Raw genomic sequence first — 20,436 nt, forward strand, 5'->3', positions numbered from 1 at the left:
CCCCAGGTTAGGGCAAGACAATCCAAGGGGATCCAAGTCTCTCCTTTCAGAGCAGGGCTCCAGGGCCCTTGGGGACAACCTTCGCTATTTGCACCACCCCGCCCCCGCGGGAGGGATTCACAGGGGCTGGCTGCCGAGCTCTTGCCCACCCCGTCTATCCAACAGCAATGGGACCTGGCAATTACAGCAAGCTGGGAAGTTATTAAAAGGTAAGTCTATTTTTAGGAAATCAACAGCAAACTGAGGACAAGATAGGAGAAAACAATATTGGTCTTCTGGGACTTTGCAGCTTCTGACGCATGGGATTGGGCCTCAGGAGGTAAACACCCTACCCCGGTGAGGCGGTGAAGGCAGGGAAGAGGCAGCCCTCCACCCCCCAGCATCCCCGGAGAAGGGCCTGTTGGGAGGTGACCTCTGGGAGGAAGAGACGTGCCAAAGGAAGTCAGCTGTGGCCCAAGGGACAGAGACACAGAAGGGATACATCTAAAAATGGAAGTCCTAGAACATAAATCATTCAAAAACAGGATTATTTAACTGGAAGTTAAAAATGAAAGAATTGGCCAGGTGCAGTGGCTCACGCCTGTAACCCAGCACTTTAGGAGGCCGAGGCGGGCGGATCATCTGAGGTCCGGAGTTCGAGACCAGCCTGACCAACATGGAGAAACCCCATCACTACTAAAAATAAAAAATTAGCCAGGTGTGGTGGCACATGCCTATAATCCTAGCTACTCCGGAGGCCGAGGCAGGAGAATCGCTTGAACCCGGGAGGCGAAGGTTGCAGTGAGCCGAGATCGTGCCTAGGCAGCAAAAGCAAAACTCTGTCTCAAAAAAAAAAAAAAAGAGAGAGACAGGGAAATTCATCTAAATTCCAACAAGGGCAGCTTAAGTTGGATGGCAGCTACATCCTTCTGACGGCAAATGTCGAGGATGGAGAATCTATTCCCTGAATGCAGGTGAGGGACAAATGGCCTTCGGAGCCAGCCTAAGAATTCCCATACTAGGTTCATGTAGAAAAGCAAAGGGCCTGGGCGTGATGGCTCTTGCCTGTGATTCTAGCAATTTGAGAGGCCGAGGTAGGAGGATCCCTTGAGCTCAGGAGTTTGTGATCAGCCTGGGCAACATAGTGAGACCTCATTTCTTAAAAAAAAAAAATTGTAATTGGCTATGCATGGTGGCACACACCCTCGGTCTCAGCAACCTGGAAGACTGAGGTGGAATGACTGAGCCTGGGAGATTGACATGCTCTGGATTTGTGTCCACACCCAAATCTCCTGTAGAATTGTAATCCCCCGCTGCACCCCACCCGCCGTGTTGAGGGCGGGGCCTGGTGGGAGGTGATTGGGTCATGGGGGTGGACTTCCTCCTTGCTGTTCTTGTGCTAGTGAGTTCTCATGAGATCTGGTTGGTGGCCCCTCCCCCTTCTCCCTCTTCCTCCTGCTCCAGACATGTCACACATGCCTGCTTCCCCCAGGATTCCTGTACAGCCTGCAGAACCATGAGCCAATTAAACCTGTTTTGTTGTCTTTTTTTTTTTTTTTTTTTGAGACGGAGTTTTGCTCTTGTTACCCAGGCTGGAGTGCAATGGCGCGATCTCGGCTCACCACAACCTCCGCCTCCTGGGTTCAGGCAATTCTCCTGCCTCAGCCTCCTGAGTAGTCGGGACTACAGGCATGCACCACCATGCCCAGCTAATTTTTTTGTATTTTTAGTAGAGACAGGGTTTCACCATGTTGACCAGGATGGTCTCGATCTCTTGACCTCGTGATCCACCCGCCTCGGCCTCCCAAAGTGCTGGGATTACAGGCGTGAGCCACCGTGCCCGGCTAAACCTGTTTTCTTTATAATAATTACACAGTTTCAGGCATTTCTTTACAGCATTGTGAGAATGGACTAATACAGAGGTCGAGGCTACAGTCAGCTGTGATTGTGTCACTGCACTCCAGCCTGGGCAACACAGCAAGACTCCATCTCAAAAAAAAAAAGAAAAGAAAAGGGGATTGCAGCAGTCACTGAGGGTCAGAGGAAAACGTCACTGAATGACAAGAAGCAAAACTCCTCAGCAATAAAGGCCATCGAAAAGGTGACAATGGGAAAGGCACTAATGACAAGGGCCTAAGGTCTCTCCTATGCACACAGCTTTTCACTCTCCAGGCTCCTCTTAGCAACCTGAGGCAGCATTAAGTGGTTTGTTGTTGATGTTGTTGTGTGAGATGTAGTCTTGCTCTGTTGTCCAGGCTGGAGTGCAGTGGTGCAATCTCGATGCACTGCAACCTCTGCCTCCTAGGTTCAAGAGATTCTTCTGCCTCCGTCTCCCGAGTAACTGGGATTACAGGTGTGCACCACCACACCTAGCTAATTTCTTTCACACCTGACTAATTTCTGTTTTTTTTAGTAGAGACAGGGTTTCGCCATGTTGGTCAGGCTGGTCTCGAACGCCTGACGTCAGGTGATCCACCCACCTCGGCCTCCCAAAGTGCTGGAATTACAGGCGTGAGCCACCACACCTGGCCTTAACTGTGACTTTCTAGACTTCCTGTTAGGTATTTGCTTCTGAGGTCAAGGGCAACAAGAGCTAAATGAATCTCACTCTTACTACAGCTTATTTGTTGTTAGGTTTTTTGGCAAAACCACTTTCAAAAGAGTAATATCTGGAAAGGTTTTCAATTTTCCATGAATCGAGTTCTCAGTGTCTTTCAAAGAGGAAATGAAAGATAAGGACAGTCTATGAACTCGGGGATTTAAATAGAAACATCAGAAACCTCCATGCCACCCAGAGAAGAATTGAGGAGGAGTGTCAGGAGAGCACAGCAGAGCCTCATTTGAAAGGCTGCACTGAAGTTTAAATTGCATTTTAATTTGCTATGCCAGCTCAATTCCTCTTCCGTCCCAGGCCCTGGGGGTTAGCCACACAAATAGGAGGCACACTTCACAGCAACTCCCTCCCAGTACAGAAAATCCAATTGCAAGAGCGGGTCGCCCTCTGCAGGGCACAAAAGGACGTGAGTCTGGTCTCCGAGCCCTGAGGATTCTTTCATGCAAGACTCCAAAAACAGCACAGTAATTCCTACACACTTCAAGAGACCAGTTCCGCCTGGAACGTGTTCATTTTGCAAGCAATGAAGGATTAGAAGGCCAGAGGGCTATGGCTAAAATTTTCGACTAAGCATTTGGAATTGATCTAAAGCTACTAGCTAAGGGTCAGTGGTGTTGGGTTGACTAGGGACTTAGACATACCTGGTGGTGGGCATGGGCCCTGCAGGGCTCCTCCTGGCGAGAATCAGAGCATGCTCTTTTTCTTTTCTTTTCTTTTCTCTCCTTCCTTCCTTTCTTTTTTTTTTTTCGAGATGGAGTCTTGCTCTATCGGCCAGGCTGGAATGCAATGGCACGATCTCAGCTCACTGCAACCTCCAACTCCCAGGTTCAAGCAATCTTCCTGCCTCAGCCTCCCGAGTAGCTGGGACTACAGGTGTATGCCACCACGCCTAATTTTTGTATTGTTAACCGTCACCTGGGCTAGAGTGCAGTGGCACAATCTCGGCTCACTGCAACTTCTGCCTCCTTGGTTCAGGCAATTCTCGTGCCTCAGCCTCCTGAGTAGCTGGGATTACAGGCGCCCACCACCATGCAGGCTAATTTTCTTTTTCGTATTTTTAGTAGAGATAGGGTTTCACCATGTTGCCAGGCTGGTCTCAAACTCCTGAGCTCAAGCAATCCACCTGCCCTGGCCTCCCAAAGTGCTGGGATTACAGGCATGAGACACCACACCCAACCCATGAAGATAGTTTTACTCAAAGAGATACATTTGACCTATTCCGAACCCCAGCAGTTCCTTTTTAATTCCGAGTGCCTCAGAAGTCTTCAGATTCAGCTAACTCTTGCCAGTCCCTACAACAGTGCTTGTCAGGGAGAAGGGGAGACAGTTTTGCTCCCAGGAAACATTGACAACACCTGGGGTGGTTCTGGTTGTCATAACTTCGGGAGGGGGAGCTCCTGACATCTACCGCTCCACATCCCACAATACCCAGGACGGCCCCCTACAACGCCCTACGCAACAGCAAAACATGATGAACTCTGAATGTCAAAGGGGTTGGGCTGAGACTACAGAGAGGAATGTCCAGGAGCACTGTGGCTCACACCTGCGATCCCAGCACTGTGGGAAACCGAGGCACCAGGAGGGCTTGAGGAGGTCCAGACCAGCCTGGGCAAAAAGGAAGACCCCACCTCTACAAACAGAAAAAAAATAAAATAGCCAGACATGGTGGTACACACCTGTAGTCCCAGCTACTTGGGAGGAGGCTGAGGCAGGAAGATCATTTGAGACTAGGAGTTGGTGACTGCAGTGAGATATGATTGCACCACTGCACTCCAGCCTGGGCAGCAGTGAAAGACTCCATCTCTTAAAAAGAATCCCAGCACTTTGGGAGTACAAGGCGGGTGGATCACCTGAGGTCAGGAGTTCAAGACCAGCCAGGCCAACATGGTGAAACCCCGTCTCTACTAAAAAGACAAAAATTAGCCGGGTGTGGCAGTTGGCACCTGTAGTCCCAGCTACTCAGGAGGTTGAGGCAGGGGAATCACTTGAACCTGGGAGGCGGAGATTGCCGTGAGCTGAGATCGTGCCATTGCACTCCAGCCTGGGCAACAAGAGAGAAACTCTGACTCAAAAAAAAAAGAGCAAGGCTCCAGGAATTCGGAAGGCCCGCGGCTGTGGCAGACTTGAAAACATGCGCCTTCAGATCACCCGGCAACCTAAAAACCACAGTGACAGGGATGGTGACTCCAAGAGGCATCTCTCTGACCCCGAAGACATATTGACTCTGTCACTCCCACCTCCCTCTTCTTAGCAGCCGGGAGTGCCCCAGACACTGAGGTCCCCTGCTCGGCACACAGCCTGCTCCATTGACTGCTTCTCCCCCAACACCTGGGACTGCTGGTTTATTCGCCCAGTGCCGGCACTTGAAGATAGCTTACTGCCTTGAAATATTTTTAATCTTACTTTTCTTTGCATGAAATGAAATTCACTCTGCAGCTCCCCCAAGGTCATTTTTCATCTCTTCACTCCAGCAACACTGGTAAAGAGAGCTCCGAGGCCTTTCTTTGGCAGGCTCTGTCACTTTTCCCATTTTCAAGCAAAAGTGTTAATTAAATGCTTGCAGGCTCAACTGGGTTTAAATTGGCTTTACCAGCCGGGCACAGTGACTCACGCCTGTAATCCCAGCACTTTGGGAGGCTAAGGTGGGCGTATCACCAGGTCAGGAGTTCAAGACTAGCCTGACCAACATGGTGAAACCCTCTCTCTACCAAAAATACAAAAATTAGCCGGTGTGGTGGCACACACCCGTAATCCCAGCTACTCAGGAGACTGAGGCAGAAGAATCGCTTGAACCCAGGGCGGGGAGGTTGCAACGAGCCAAGATCGTGCCACTGCACTCCAGCCTGGGCGACAAAGACTCCATCTCTAAATAAATAAATAAATAGGGTTTGCCATGGATACCTTGCAGTTTCCAATAACACAGAGAGACAAACCAGGCACGGTGGCTCACGCCTGTAATCTCAGCATTTTGGGAGGCCGAGGAGGGTGGATCACAAGGTAAAGAGTTCGAGACCAACCTGGCCAACATGGTGAAACTCTATCTCTACTAAAGATACAAAAATTAGTCGCGTGTGGTGGCACATGCCTGTAGACCCAGTTATTTGGGAGGCTGAGGCAAAATAATCGCTTGAATCCAGGAGGCGGACGTTGCGGTGAGGCAAGATCGCACCACTGCACTCCAGCCTGGGTGACAGAGTGAGACTCCATTTCAAACACAAAACAATGATAATAATAATAATTTGGTGTCTCATGCCACAGTCTGTTTTGTCAGCCTCCTAATCTCTAATTTAACATTAATGCTGGTAAGTTTTGGCTCCAAAAGAGAGGAGCTATAACCAGGTATGTCCCACATTCCTTCCTGTCACAGCCAGAAACCCCGTTTTATTTATGTAATTATTTGAGACAGAGTCTCACTCTGTTGCCCAGGCTGGAGTGCAGTGGTGCTATCTCAGCTCACTGCAGGCTCCAACCTCCCGAGTTCAAGCGATTCTCCTGCCTCCGCCTCCCGAGTGGCTGGGATTACAGGCGCCCGCCACTGTGCCCAGCTAATTTTTGTATTTTTAGTACAGACAGGGTTTCACCATGTTGGCCAGGCTGGTTGGTCTCAAACTTCTGACCTCAAGTGATCCGCCCACCTCAGCCTCCCAAAGTGCTAGGATTACAGGCATGAGCCATCACGCTGGCCAGGAACTCAATTTTAAAGGTTTCTCTGGTGTCCTCTTGGCCAAGGGGTGTCTGCTTGTTTGGTAAGGGGCTTAGGGTTTTATTTTTAGTTTACAGTGTCATATGCTTAATTCAACTTCTGAAATTCCAGTTTATCCGACTGTGTTTAGTAAGCACCTAGGAAAAGCTCTGTGGAGAGGCAGCTGAACCCAAGTGCAAGGCAAGGAAGCCCATTTTGGAGCTTGCTGTGCTGCCCACCGGTCCTCCCAGGCAGGTCCCCATCTCTCTGAGCTCCATTCCTGAGCCATCACATGAGGATAGGAATCCATCTCCTAACTGGGAGGCACAAGTAAGGATGTATTTGAAAAGGCTCTGAAAAGTCAGATTCTACAAACGCCAAGTCTTATTCTGCAGGGCAAGACTACAGGAGGAGACTCACTTTCACTCAAAAGCACAGGCAATAGAAATGGCCTGAAGGACACAAAACTCCAGGGAGAAGATAGAGCCCAAACCTGAACTTGACCAAGCTGACCCAAGTCCTCACTGCAGTTTGGCTGACCCACCCTTGATGTAGCCATGTATGACCTTATCCGAGTCATATCTTCATGTAATAACAGGAATAAGATTTGCTTCTTGGCTGGGCATGGTGGCTCATGCATGTAATCCCAACACTTTGGGAGGCTGAGGCAGGCAGATCATGTGAGGTCGGGAGTTCGAGACCAGCCTGGCCAACTTGGTGAAACCCCCGTCTCTACTAAAAATACAAAAAATTAGCCAGGCATGGTGGTGCACACCTGTAATCCCAGCTACTCGGGAGGCTGAGGCAGAAGAATTGCTTGAACTCAGGAGGCTGAGGTTGCAGTGAGCCAAGATCACGCCACTGCACTCCATCCTGGGTGACAGAGCAAGACTCCATCTCGGAGAAAAAAAAAAAAAAAAAGATCTGCTTCTTGTGTTTGGGGTAAGGTGTTTTTGCAAGGATGAAGCACTCTGCCAAAGTGTGTAGTATTTCCTCACACCTGCCTGGGCGTGGTGGCTCATGCCTGTAATCCCAGCACTTTGGGAGGCTGTGGCTGGTGAATCACTTGAGGTCAGGAGTTCAAGACCAGCCTGACCAACATGGTGAAACCCCGTCTCTACTAAAAATACAAAAATTAGCCGGGCATGGTGGCACGTACCTGTAGTCCCACTGCACTCCAGTCTGGGCTGCAGAGTGAAACCCTGTCTCAAAAATAGGAAAAAAAAGGCCAGGTGCGGAGACTCACTCTTGTAATCTCAGCACTTTGTGAAGCCGAGGCAGGTGGATCACCAGAGGCCAGGAGTTCGAGACCATCCTGTCCAAAATGGTGAAATCCTGTCTCTACGAAAATACAAAAAATTCACCAGGAATGGTGGTGGGCACCTATAATCCCAGATACTCGGGAGGCTGAGGCAGGAGAATCACTTAAACTCGGGAGGCAGAGGCTACAGTGAGCCGAGATTGCACCATTGCACTCCAGCCTGGACGACAAGAGAACAAGAGCGAAACTCCATCTCAAAAAAATAGAGAGAGAAAAAAGGCATTTCCTTCCATCTCACGTAGTCAAAACCCAGGGCCCACATGCCCTGTCCCACACGTGTGATGAGATGCTCACGCTGTCAACATGAGCAATCTCTTACTATCACCTCATTTCCCGCACGATGTCAAGTTAGAGCTGAAGCTCAGCTCACCAATCAGGTTCCTCTGATTTGGATTAGGAATTGATGCATATTTACAGATCTGGGTTTTAAATGGCCAAAGAAAGGAAAACAAGCCTGAAGTTAGAAGTAAAGGCAGGATAGGCCGGGCGCGGTGGCTCAAGCCTGTAATCCCAGCACTTTGGGAGGCCAAGGCGGGTGGATCACGAGGTCAAGAGATCGAGACCATCCTGGTAAACATGGTGAAACCCCGTCTCTACTAATACAAAAAATTAGCTGGGCATGGTGGCGCGTGCCTGTAATCGCAGCTACTCAGGAGGCTGAGGCAGGAGAATTGCCTGAACCCAGGAGGCGGAGGTTGTGGTGAGCCGAGATCGCACCATTGCACTCCAGCCTGGGTAACAAGAGCGAAACTCCATCTCAAAAAAAAAAAAAAAAAAAAAGAAGTAAAGGCAGGAGAGGCCCAATATCTTGAAAACAACGCTCATTTGCATTCATAGATAAATACTTAATGGCCCAGCATGAGTTCCATCAATACAGAAGCAGTGTGCATTCGCTCCCCACTGTGTTCTGTGAATAGATCTTCTCCTGGTGCCCTGAATTACATTTCCCATAATCGTTTTAACAAAAAGGACAGAACAACCTATCAGAGGCAGTCATAAAAGTACTTAAAGTCTCTGTTGCCGGAAAAAGGGGTCCAGATCCAGACCCTAAGGGAGGGTTCCTGGATCTTGCGAAAGAATTAAAAGCAAGTCACAAAGTGCAATAAGATCATTGGCCGGGCCTGTAATCCTAGCATTTTGGGAGGCTAAAGCAGGTGGATCACGAGGTCAGGAGTTCAAGACCAGTCTGGCCAAGATGGTGAAACCCCCATCTCTACTAAAAATACAAAAATTCTTTGGGAGGCTGAGGTGGGTGGATCACCTGAGGTCAGGAGTTCAAGACCAGCATGGCCATCATGGTGAAACCCCATCTTTAAAAAAAAAAAAAAAAGATTTTAAAAAAGAAAAAAATAATACAAAAATTAGCCAGATGTGATAACAGGCACCTGTAATCCCAGCTACGTGGGAGGCTGAGGCAGAGAATTGCTTGAACCCGGGAGGCAGAGGTCACAGTGAGCCAAGATGGCACCACTGTACTCCATTCTGGGCGACATAGCGAGACTCTGTCTCAAAAAAAAAAAAAAAGAAGAGATCATGTATTGAAAGATTCTCATTTTGCAAGTAAGCCTTACAATATAAAGTAAAAAAAAGAAAAAAAAATTGTTGCGCAGGCTGGAGTGCAATGACGCGATCTCGGCTCACTGCAACCTCCACCTCCCAGGTTCAAGCGATTCTCATGTGAGTAGTTGGGATTATAGGCATGTGCCACCATGTCTGGCTAATTTTGTATTTTTAGTAGAGATGGGGTTTCTCCGTGTTGGTCAGGCTGGTCTGGAACTCCCGATCTCAGGTGATCCACCCACCTCAGCCTCCCAGTGTGCTGGGATTACAGGTGTGAGCCACCAGGCCTGGCCAAAATTTTTTAAATAAATAAGTAAAGCTATTAGGCGGGGCGTGGTGGCTCACACCTGTAATCCCAGCACTTTGGGAGGCTGAGATGGGGGGATCCCTTAAGCCCAAAAGTTCAAGACCAGCCTGGCCATGATGATAAAACCCTGTCTCTACTAAAAATACAAAAATTAGCTGGGCGTGGTGGCAGGCGCCTGTAATCCCAGCTACTTGGGAGGCTGAGGCAGAGAATCACTGGAACCCAGGAAGTGGAGGTGTCGATGAGCCGCGATGGCACCACTGCACTCCATCCTGGGTGACAGAGTAAGACTCCATCTCAAAAAATAAAAACAAAAAGAAGAGATTATTTATTGAACGATACTCATTTTGCAAGTAAGCCTTATGATATAAAGTTAAAAAAGAAAACTTTTTGTTGTTGTACAGGCTGGAGTGCAATGGCGCGATCTCAGCTCACTGCAACCTCTACCTCCCAGGTTCAAGCGATTCTCATGTGAGTAGCTGGGATTACAGGCATGCACCACCACGTCTGGCTAATTATGTATTTTTAGTAGAGATGGGGTTTATTCATGTTGGTCAGACTGGTCTCGAACTCCTGGTTTCAGGTGATTCACCCACCTCGGCCTCCCAAAGTGCTGGAATTACAGGCGTGAGCCACCACGCCTGGCCAAAAATTTTTAAATAAATAAGTAAAGCTACTCAGGCAGGGCGTGGTGGCCAGCATTTTGGGAGGCTGAGATGGTGGGATCCCTTAAACCCACAAGTTCAAGACCAGCCTGGGCTACGTAGCAAAACCCATCTCTACAGAAAACACAAAAATTAGCGGGGCATGGTTGTAACCACCCAATGGGCTCACCTTGCCCACAGCCTAGATAAAGCCAATGTATCAAGACAGGGGAACTGCAATACAGAACGTTTAATTCAGGCAGAGCCAACTGTCCAGGAGACCAGAGTTTTCTTATTACTGAAATCAGTTTCCCTGAGCATTCTGGGATCAGTTTTTAAGGATAATTTGGTGTTGGGGGGAAGGTCATTAAGTCAAGAGTGCTGACTGGTTGGGTCAGAGATTAAATGATGCAGATTGAAGATGTCCTTTTGTGCTGGCGTCAGTTCCCAGGTTGGGGCCACACGATCAGATGGGCCAGTTTATTGATCTGGGTGGTGTCAGCTGATCCATCAAGAGCAGGGTCTGCAAAATACCTCAAGCACTGATCTTAGGAGCAGTTTAAGGATGGTCAGAATCCGCTGGCCTCCAGCTGCATGACTCCGAACCATCATTTCTAATCTTGTGGCTAATGTTAGTCCTACAAAGGCAATCTAGTCTCCAGGCAAGAAGGAGCTTTGTTTTGGGAAAGGGCTGTTATTGTTATTGTTTTAAACTATAAATCAAGTTCCATACCAAGTTCCTTCCAAAGTTAGTTCAGTCTATGCCCCGGAAGGAACAAGAACAGCTTGGAGATTAGAAGCAAGAGGGAGTTGGTCAGGGCAGATCTCTAACTGTCTCACTTATAATTTTGCCATGATGGTTTCAATCTCTCAAGTTGGGTTTTATAACACCTTAATCTTAAGGTGTTGGCGAATGAATATGGGAAAAGGGTGAAGACCGCTCTAATTTCTTCCTGCTGGTCACAGGTGCAGTGGGGGTAGGTGCCGGCCCCAAGGTGAGAGGAGCGGAACTGCTTTACGACTGTCCGAGTGTGCTCATGCAGTAGCTGGGATTACATTACAGGTGCGCACCACCACGCCCAGCTAACTTTCGTATTTTTAATAGAGAGAGGGTTTCACCATGTTGGCTAGGCTGGTCTCAAACTCCTGACCTTAAATGATTTGCCCGCCTTGGCCTCCCAAAGAGCCGGGATTACAGGCGTGAGCCCCCATGCCCAGCCCTCCACTGTATGGATATACCATATTACATGTTGATGGCATGTCAGTTATTTCTAGTTTTTGGCTATTACAAATAATGCTTCTCTAAAAACTCAAGTGCATGACTTTGTGAAGGCAAATTTCTAGGAGGTGCTGAGTCATATGGTCAGTTTATGTGTAATATTTTGAGAAACTGCCAAATTGCTTTCCAAAGTAGATGTACCATTTTACCTTCTTGTTAGCAATATGTGAGGGTTCCAGTTTCTCTAAATCTTCATCAATACTTGTTATTATCTTTTTTATTACAGTAATTGTTTTTTTTTGACATGGAGTCTTGCTGTCGCCCAGGCTAGAGTACAGTGGCACGATCTCAGCTCACTGCAGCCTCTGCCTCCTGGGTTCAAGCAATTCTCCTGCCTCAGCCTCCCAAGAAGCTGAGATTACAGGTGCCCACCACCACTCCATGTTGGCTGGTCTCGAACTCCCAACCTCAAGTGATCCACCCGCCTCAGCCTCCCAAAGTGTTGGGATTATAGGCATGAGAAACTGCGCCCAGCCCAGTAATTGCCTCAGAGGCATTTGAAACCAGAGCCAAGACTCTATCTTGAACAGGGGCTGGGTAAAATGAGGCTAAGACCTACTGGGCTGCATTCGTAGGAAGTTAGGCATTCTGAGTCACAGGATGAGGTAGGAGATCCACAGGACTGCTATCACAAGACACCAGGTCATAAAGACCCTGCTGATAAAACAGGATGCAGGAAAGAAGCCAGCCAAACCCACCAAAACCAAGACGGCAACTGAAGTGACCTCTGGGCCGGGCACAGTGGCTCACGCCTGTAATCCCCGTACTTTGGGAGGCCGAGGTGGGTGGATCGCCTGAAGTCAGGAGTTTGAGACCATTCTGCTCAACATGGTGAAACCCCATCTCTATTAAAACACAAAAATTAGCCAGGCATGGTGGTGCACGCCTGTAATCCCAGGTACTCGGGAGACTGAGGCAGGAGAATTATTTGAACTTGGGAGTGGGAGGTTGCAGCGAGTGGAGATCGTACCACTGCACTTCAGCCTGGGCAACGGAAGGAGACTCTGTCTCAAAAAAAAGAAAAAGAAAAAAAAAAGGAATAAAAGAATGGCTACTTCAGCCGATGTGGTGCCTCACGTCTGTGATCCCAGCACTTTGGGCAGCCAAAGAGGGTGGATCACTTGAGGGCTGGAGTTTGAGACCAGCCTGGCCAACATGGGGAAACCCTGTCTCTACAGAAAACTTAAAAAATTAGGGAGGCTTGGTAGCACACGCCTGTAGTTCCAGCTTTGAACCTAGGAGGCAGACATTGCAGCGACCTGAGATCAAGGCTCGTACTCCTAGCCAGAGGCACAGAGCAAGACTCCGCCTCAAAAAAAAAAAAGAAAGAAGAAAAGGAAAAAAAGAAGGCCAGGCTTGGTGGCTCATGCCTGTAATCCCAGCACTTCAGGATGCCAAGGTGGGCGGATCAAAAGTTGAGCATTCGAGACCAGCCTGACCAACATGGAGAAACCCTGTTTCTACTAAAAATACAAAAAAATTAGCTGGGCATGGTGGCGAGTGCCTGTAATCCCAGATACTCGAGAGGATGAGGCAGGAGAATCACTTGAACCTGGGAGGCGGAGGTTTCGGTGAGCCGAGATCACGCCATTGCACTCCAGCCTGAGCAACAAGAATGAAACTCGCTGTCAAAAAAAAAAAAAAAAAAAAATTGACCTCTGGTCAGTCACTGTTCATTATATGCTAATTATAATATATTAGCATGCTAAAAGACACTTTCACCAGCACGATGACAGTTTACAAATGCCTTTATGGTCTGAAAAGGGGAGGTACCCCAATTTCAGGAATTGCCCACCCCTTTCCTGAAAAACAAAATCATCCGCCTGTTGTTTAGCATGTGATCAGGAAGTAACCATGAAGATGCTGCTCTGCCTGTGCAGTAGCCATTCTTTCTTTTTCTTTCTTTTTTCTTTTCTTTTTTTTTTTTTTTGAGACAGAGTCTTCCTCTGTGCCCCTGACTAGGAGTGCAGGCATGATCTCAGGTAACTGCAACCTCTGCCTTCTGGGCTCAAAGCTGGAACTACAGGCGCATACTACCAAGCCTGGCTAATTTGTTATTTGTAGAGACGGGGTTTCGCCATTTTGGCCAGGCTGGTCTCGAACTCCAGTCCTCAAGTGATCCACCCTTCTTGGCCTCCCAAAGTGCTGGGATTACAGATGTGAGGTATCACACCCGGCTGGAGTAGCCATTCTGTTCTTTTCTTTTTCTTTTTGAGACAGAGTCTCCCTCTGTGGCTAGGCTGGAGTGTAGTGGTGCGATCTCGACTCACTGCGAACTCTGCCTTCTGGGTTCAAGTGATTCTCCTGCCTCAGCCTCCCGAGCAGCTGGGATCACAGGCATGCACTGCCACCCCCAGCTGATTTTTGTATTTTCAGTAGAGACAGGATTTCACCATGTTGCCCAGGCTGGTCTTGAACTCCTGGCCTTAGGTGATCTGCCCACCTGGGCCTCCCAAAGTGCTAGGAATACAGGCATGAGCCACCGTGCCTGGTCTAAGTATGGTATTAATAGAAGGATACATAGAGGAAATTCTAAGTATACCCTGTAAGTATACACTGAAACATAAAAGCACATCTTAAGGTTATTTCACTGTAGTCGATCAGTTCTGTAGCAGCAAGTGTACAGACAGCTATGCACCGCCCTCACTCTTCTGTAGCTAGAAAACAAATAATAATGTACCATTAAAGGGCTTTTTCAAACAGGTTATTATGTGTGTCATTCTGTTTCTTGAAAAAAAGATTGATAGCAGCAACAATCCATTGCGAGTTGGCTATTACCCACAGACGAATGGCCCCACCGATACAGAGAGACTACAGCGCAAAGGAGAAGGCTGTTTAATTGGAAAGGATTTCATAGTAATCATTACAAAGGCAATCCTTCCCTCTGTGCCAGTTTAAGTGATTTCTTACTGGACACTTAAGCCAGCTTTTGGACTTTTCACCTCCCTTAAGGATACCACTTCAGTACTAGCTCCAAGAAAACCCTTTTAGCCAGATACCTAGTAAAAAGAGAAGACCGGCTGGGTGCAGTGGCTCATGCCTGTAATTCCAGCACTTTGGGAGGCCAAGGTGGGCGGATCACAAGGTCAGAAGTTCAAGACCAGCCTGGCCAACATGGCGAAACCCCATCTCTACTAAAAATACAAAAATTAGCCGGTGTGATGGTGGGTGCCTGTAATCCCAGCTAGTTGGGAGGCTGAGACAGGAGAATTGCTTGAACCTAGGAGGCAGAGGCTGCAGTGAGCCAAGATAGTGCCACTGCACTCCAGCCTGGTCAATAAAGTGAGACTCTGTCTCAAAAAAAAAAAAGAAAAAAAAAGGAAGAAAAGAGGCCAGACACAGTGGCTCACGCCTGTAATCTCAGCACTTTGGGAGGCCAAGGCGGGTGGATCATCTGAGGTCGGGAGTTTGAGACCAGCCTGACAAACAGAGAAACCCCCATCTCTACTAAAAATACAAAATTAGCTGGGCGTTGTGGCACATACCTGTAATCCCAGCTACTCAGGAGGCTGAGGCAGGAGAATCACTTGAACCTGGGAGGTGGAGGTTGTGGTGACTCGAGATGGTGTCATTGCACTCCAGCCTGGGCAACAAGAGCAAAACTCTGACCTCATTTATACTGAGTGCTTACCTAAAAAAGGTATATAGGTAAGCACTCAATATATACTAATCGTGTCTCTAGACAGAGAAAATTCGCTTTGGAAAGTCAAGCCGTGGAGGGCACCATGGCACTGTATGAATCGTGCTGGGCTCATGTAGCATATTAAGGATTTAATGTTGAATAGACGTGAGTGCCCTGCATTGAGCTATTCTTTCACTGGTTTCAATGGTTTCTGATCCAGAAAGGGATAAAATGAAAGAGCTGATCTCTCAGGAAAACAAAACAAAACAAAAAAAAACCACTTGTATACCTAACCCAAGGCACTTCATTCTGTAAAATAATGAGACAGGCCAAAATGGTTCCTAAGTCAACAGGTTTGCCGGTGCCAAGGCAATGTTCTGTGTGTGTGTGTGTGTGTGTGTGTGTGTGCACGTGCGCACACACGCGCAGTGGTGTGACCTTGGCTGACCAAAACCTTCACCTCCCAGGTTCAAGCAATTCTCCTGCCTCAGCCTCCCGAGTAGCTGGGACTACAGGCATGCGCCACCACTCCCAGCTAATTTTTGTATTTTTAGTAGAGATGGGGTTTCACCATGTTGGCCAGGCTGGTCTCAAACTCCTGACCTCAGGTGATCCGCCCACCTCAGCCTCCCAAAGTGCTGGGATTATAGGCAGGAGCTATTGCGCCCAGCTTAGCAATGTTCTTCAGTGGAAAGCAAGCTCAGGCTGCCAAACAAATTATTCCCTGCAGAATAGGCTACAGCTTAGGGGGCAGCCACCTGTGGGAGGAGAGCCAGCCCAGACACCTCGTGCGGCGGCTCCCCCCCAGCACATGGACTCTGCAAGCTACCTCCCCAACGCGCCAACCACAAACACTCGCTGTGCCCCTCTTTCATTTGAATGGCTGTAGCCACAAAGAAGCAGAGAAGAAAACATCTGTTTCTTCCTCAACATGTTCTCACAGTGTCTACAATATGAGTCATCAAACTGCTTTTGATTCAGTGACAATTATCCCAAAAGATCCCTTTTTAAGATCTAAAAATTGAGAGAACTAAACCAATGATAAAAAGAAAAGTTAAAGAGGCTTAGAATGTAAACAAAAAAGATTGAAGAATTCGAAATATCTGACAACATTTTCAGGAAGAAAAAGAAAGAGGACCTGTGAATTGAAATAAGTGTTCAAAGGAACCTCCTCTGGACTAGCCTTCTCTAAAGCTGCAATCTGCTTGTTCTTAAATTATCACACAGAAATAGGGCAGAACTACTCTTGATAAGAACACCAAGCCTTCCAGATTTAATAGCAGCTCAGAAAACCAATAATCACAGCCAGATGCAGCAGGGAGGCGTCCACAAAGTTGAAAAGAAGGTGAAGTTTGAAAGCCACCGAAACATTAGTTTCTTGGCCTACCACCTTACCACAAATACACATCCTACTATTAAGATTTAGTATATTGTGGATCAAGGACCGAAAAACACACAAAATGTCTAGTGAGAATATTTCTAGGGAATATGTTTCCGATATTTATCAAGAAATAGGAGTTGTAGGCTGGGCGCAGTGGTTCACGCCTGTAATCTCAGCACTTTGGGAAGCTAAGGCAGGTGGATTGCTTGAGCCCAGGAGTTCAAGACCAGCCTGGCCAACACGGCAAAACCTGTGGTGGGCATGGTGGAACGTGCCTGTATTCCCAGCTACTGTGGAGGCTGATGCACGAGAATCGCTTGAACCCGGGAGGCAAAGTTTGTGGTGAGTCGTGATCACGCCACTGCACTCCAGCCTGGGCAACAGAGTGAGATGCTGCCTAAAAACAAAAGAAAAAAAAAATAGAGAGAGAAAAGAAATATGAGGGCAGGCATGGTGGCTCATGGCTGAGGTCAAGAGTTTGAGACCAGTCTGGCCAACATGGTGAAACCCTGTGTCTACTAAAAATACAAAAATTAGCTGGGTGTGGTGGCTCCCACCTGTACTCCCAGCTGTTCAGGAGGCTGAGGCAAGAGGATCACTTGAACCTCGGAGACGGAGGTTGCAGTGAGTCGAGGTCACATCACTGCACTCCAGCCTGGGCGACAGAGTGAGACTCTTGTCTCAAAAAGAAAGAAAGAAATACGAGTTGTAGAGAAAAGAGCTGTCTAATTATTTTACACGCTGGAAACCCAACCAAAATAACCCAAACAAACAAGCCAAAGTAATTATGTTCCATTTTAATGAGACGTTAACTTTTCAAAGTTAATTATCTCTTAACCAATAAACATAATCCACATTCACAACCATGTTGATGAACAAAACTAAACTCTGTAAGACATTTAAAGAGATTTAGTCTGAGCCTGTGTGAGTGACCATAGCTGGGAGAACAATCTCAAGAGGTCCTGAGAAAGTGTGGTCAGTTACAGCTTGGTTTTATACATTCAGGGAGACAGAAATTGCAGGCAAAGACATAAATCAGTATGTTAGAGCAGGTAGTTAGGAAGACCTGAGCAGGGCAGGAGAGGGCCCCTTCCAGGTCGTAGCAACCATCAGGTGATGGTCAGGCAGAAACTGTGTCTCTAAAAGGATCATTGGTTGCAGCTGGTGCCAGGGACAGGCAGGCTCCCAGTACATAGGAAACACCCGGAGCTGGTGATCAGCCGCTTCCTGATAAGATCTCAGGAGCTGGTCGAGTAGGTTCAAACATGAGTACTAAGAGGCAAAATGGTCCAGCCTGGCCAACATGGTGGAACCCCGTCCCTACCAAAAATACAAAAATTAGCTGGGTGTGGTGGCGCGAGCCTATAGTCCCAGCTACTAGAGAGGCTGAGGCAAGAGAATCACTTGAACCCAGGAGGCAGAAGTTGAGGTGAGCCAAGATCGCACCACTGCATTCCAGCCTAGGCGACAGAGCAAGTCTCCATCTCAAAAAAAAAAAAAATTAGGCGACGTTTGCAGTAAGCTGAGATTTTACCATTGCACTCCAGCCTGGACAACAAGAGCAAAACTGTCTCAAAAAAAAAAGAAAAAAAAAAAACTGTGGCTCTAAAGGAAATGTCCAACAAAAATAAAACCAGGGCTAGTTAATGTCAAGGCTTCGTCCTCTATGGGATTTCCTGTATTATTTGTGATAAGGAGGAAGTAATCTAACCTTGATTATAAGCCCATTACTTAACACCAATTTGGCATCATGAAGAAAGAAGTTAATACCACAGGCCCCAGACTGGTCTGTTTGCGAGGCTGGTCCTTGGCTAGACTCTGGGCTCAGAGTATTCCTCATCAATAGCTCACTGATAAGAGGGCTCGGTTTCCCTAGACTGGTTAGTAAACACTGTGGCTAATGCTAAATACACACCCGCTTTCCCTCTGGAATATGGGATTTTGGTACCAGCCAGGCAGAGGCTGCCTATGTGCCCGGACTTCAGTAAAACCCTTTGGTGCTGGGTCTCTAGTGGGCTTTCCTGGGCAGAAACATGGCATACACATGTGGTGCTGCATCTTTGTTGCTGGGGGAAGAGCGTGTTCTGTGTGACTCCTCAGGGGTTGGAGAGGGCATAAGGAAGCCTGTGCCTGGATTCCTGCAGACTCTGCCCGAGTCCTTTTCTTTATGATCTGGCTGTGCATTCTTACTATGTCACTGCGAGTTCAACATGTGCTGAGTCCCAGTGAATCCCCAAGTTAAGAGGTGGTCCTCAGCCAGGTGCAGTGGCTCACACCTGTAATCCTAGAACTTTGGGAGGCCTAGGCAGGCAGATCACTTGAGGTCAGTTCAAGACCAGGTTGGCCAACATGGCAAAACCCCATCTCTACTAAAAACCAAAAAGTCCCCGGCATGGTGGTGCACGTCTATAATCCCAGCTACTTAGGAGGCTGAGGCAGGAGAATCGCTTAAACCTGGGAGGCAGAGGTTGCAGTGAACTGAGATAGTGTCACTGCCTTCCAGCCTGGGCAACAGAGGGACACTCCATCTCAAAAAAACAAAACAAAACTGGGAAGGGCTCTATGAGCGCTTGTGTCTCAGGTACCCAAGGACCACCTCTTTTTTTTTTTTTTTTTTTTTTTTTTAAACAGAGTCTTGCTCTGTTGCCTAGGCTGGAGTGCAGTGGCTTGATCTCAGCTCTGCCTTCTGTGTTCAAGAAGTTCTGGGTTCTTGTGCCTCAGCCTCCCAAGTAGCAGGATTACAGACACACGCCACCACGCCCAGATAATCTTTGTATTTTTAGGAGATGGGTTTTTACCACGTTGCCAGGCTGGTTTCAAACTCCTGACCTCAGGTGATCTGCCCGCCTTGGCCTCCTAAAGTGCTGGGATTATAGGCATGAGCCGCTAATGCCCAGCCATTAATTGTGAAAAACTACTCATAAAATGTATCATCTTGACCACGTTTAAGTGTACACTTCAGTGGTATTAAATACACTATAATGCTGTGTGACCGTCACCACCATCCATCTCCAGAACGTATCTTGCACAACAGAAACTTTGTACTCATTAAACACTAGGCCAGGCACACTGGCTCATGTCTGTATTCCCAGCACTTTGCAGGGTTGAGGTGGGTGGACTGCGTGAGCCTAGGAGTTCAAGAGCAGCCTGGCAATGTGGTGAAATGCTGTCTTTACAAAAAATACAAAAAAATGTAGCTGGATGTGGTGACATGTGCCTGTGGTCCCAAGCTACTTGGGAGGCGAGGTGGGAGGATTGCTTGAGGCCGGGAGTTGGGGGTCGCAGTGAGCTATGTTTGTGCCACTGCACTCCAGCCTGGGTGACAGAGCAAGACCCTGTCTCAAAACCAAAAAATAAATAAACACTACCTCCCCACTCTTCTATCCCCACCAGCCCACCATTCTATGTTCTGACTCCATGAATTTGTCTACTCTAAGTACCTCATATAAATGAAATCAAACAGTTTTGTCTTTGTGTGACTGTCTTATCTCACTTAGCACCATAATGTCCTCAAGGTCCATCTATGTTGTAGCCTGTGTCAGAATTTCCTTCCTTTCAAGGCTGAATAATACTCCACTGTACGGACATACATTTTGTTTCATCCACTGATGAACGTTCAGTTTTTTCCCACTGCTAGGTGATTGTGAATAATGCTGCCGTGAATGTGGGTGAGTTAAGTATCTCTGAGACCCTTTCAACTGTTTTGTGTGTATGCCCAGAAGTGAAACTGCTGGATCATATGTAATTCTATTTTTAGTTTGTTGAGAATAACTCTTTTTTTTTTTTTTTTTTGAGACAGTCTTGCTCTGTCACCCAGGCTAGTGTTCCGTGGTGTGATCTCTGCTCAATGTAACCTCCACCTCCTGGGTTCCAGCAGTTCTCCTGCCTCAGCCTCCCAACTAGCTGGGATTACAGGCACATGCCACCACACCCAACTAATTTTTGTATTTTCAGTAGAGACAGGGTTTCACCATGTTGGCCAGCCAGGCTGGTGTCAAACTCCTGACCTCAAGTGATCCTGCCGCCTCAGCCTCCCAAAGTGCTGGA

The sequence above is a fragment of the Aotus nancymaae genome, unplaced genomic scaffold, assembly GCF_030222135.1.
Source record: "Aotus nancymaae isolate 86718 unplaced genomic scaffold, 86718_ANA_hifiasm-v0.15.2.pri h1tg000089l, whole genome shotgun sequence".
In the NCBI taxonomy this organism is placed as follows: Eukaryota; Metazoa; Chordata; class Mammalia; order Primates; family Aotidae; genus Aotus; species Aotus nancymaae.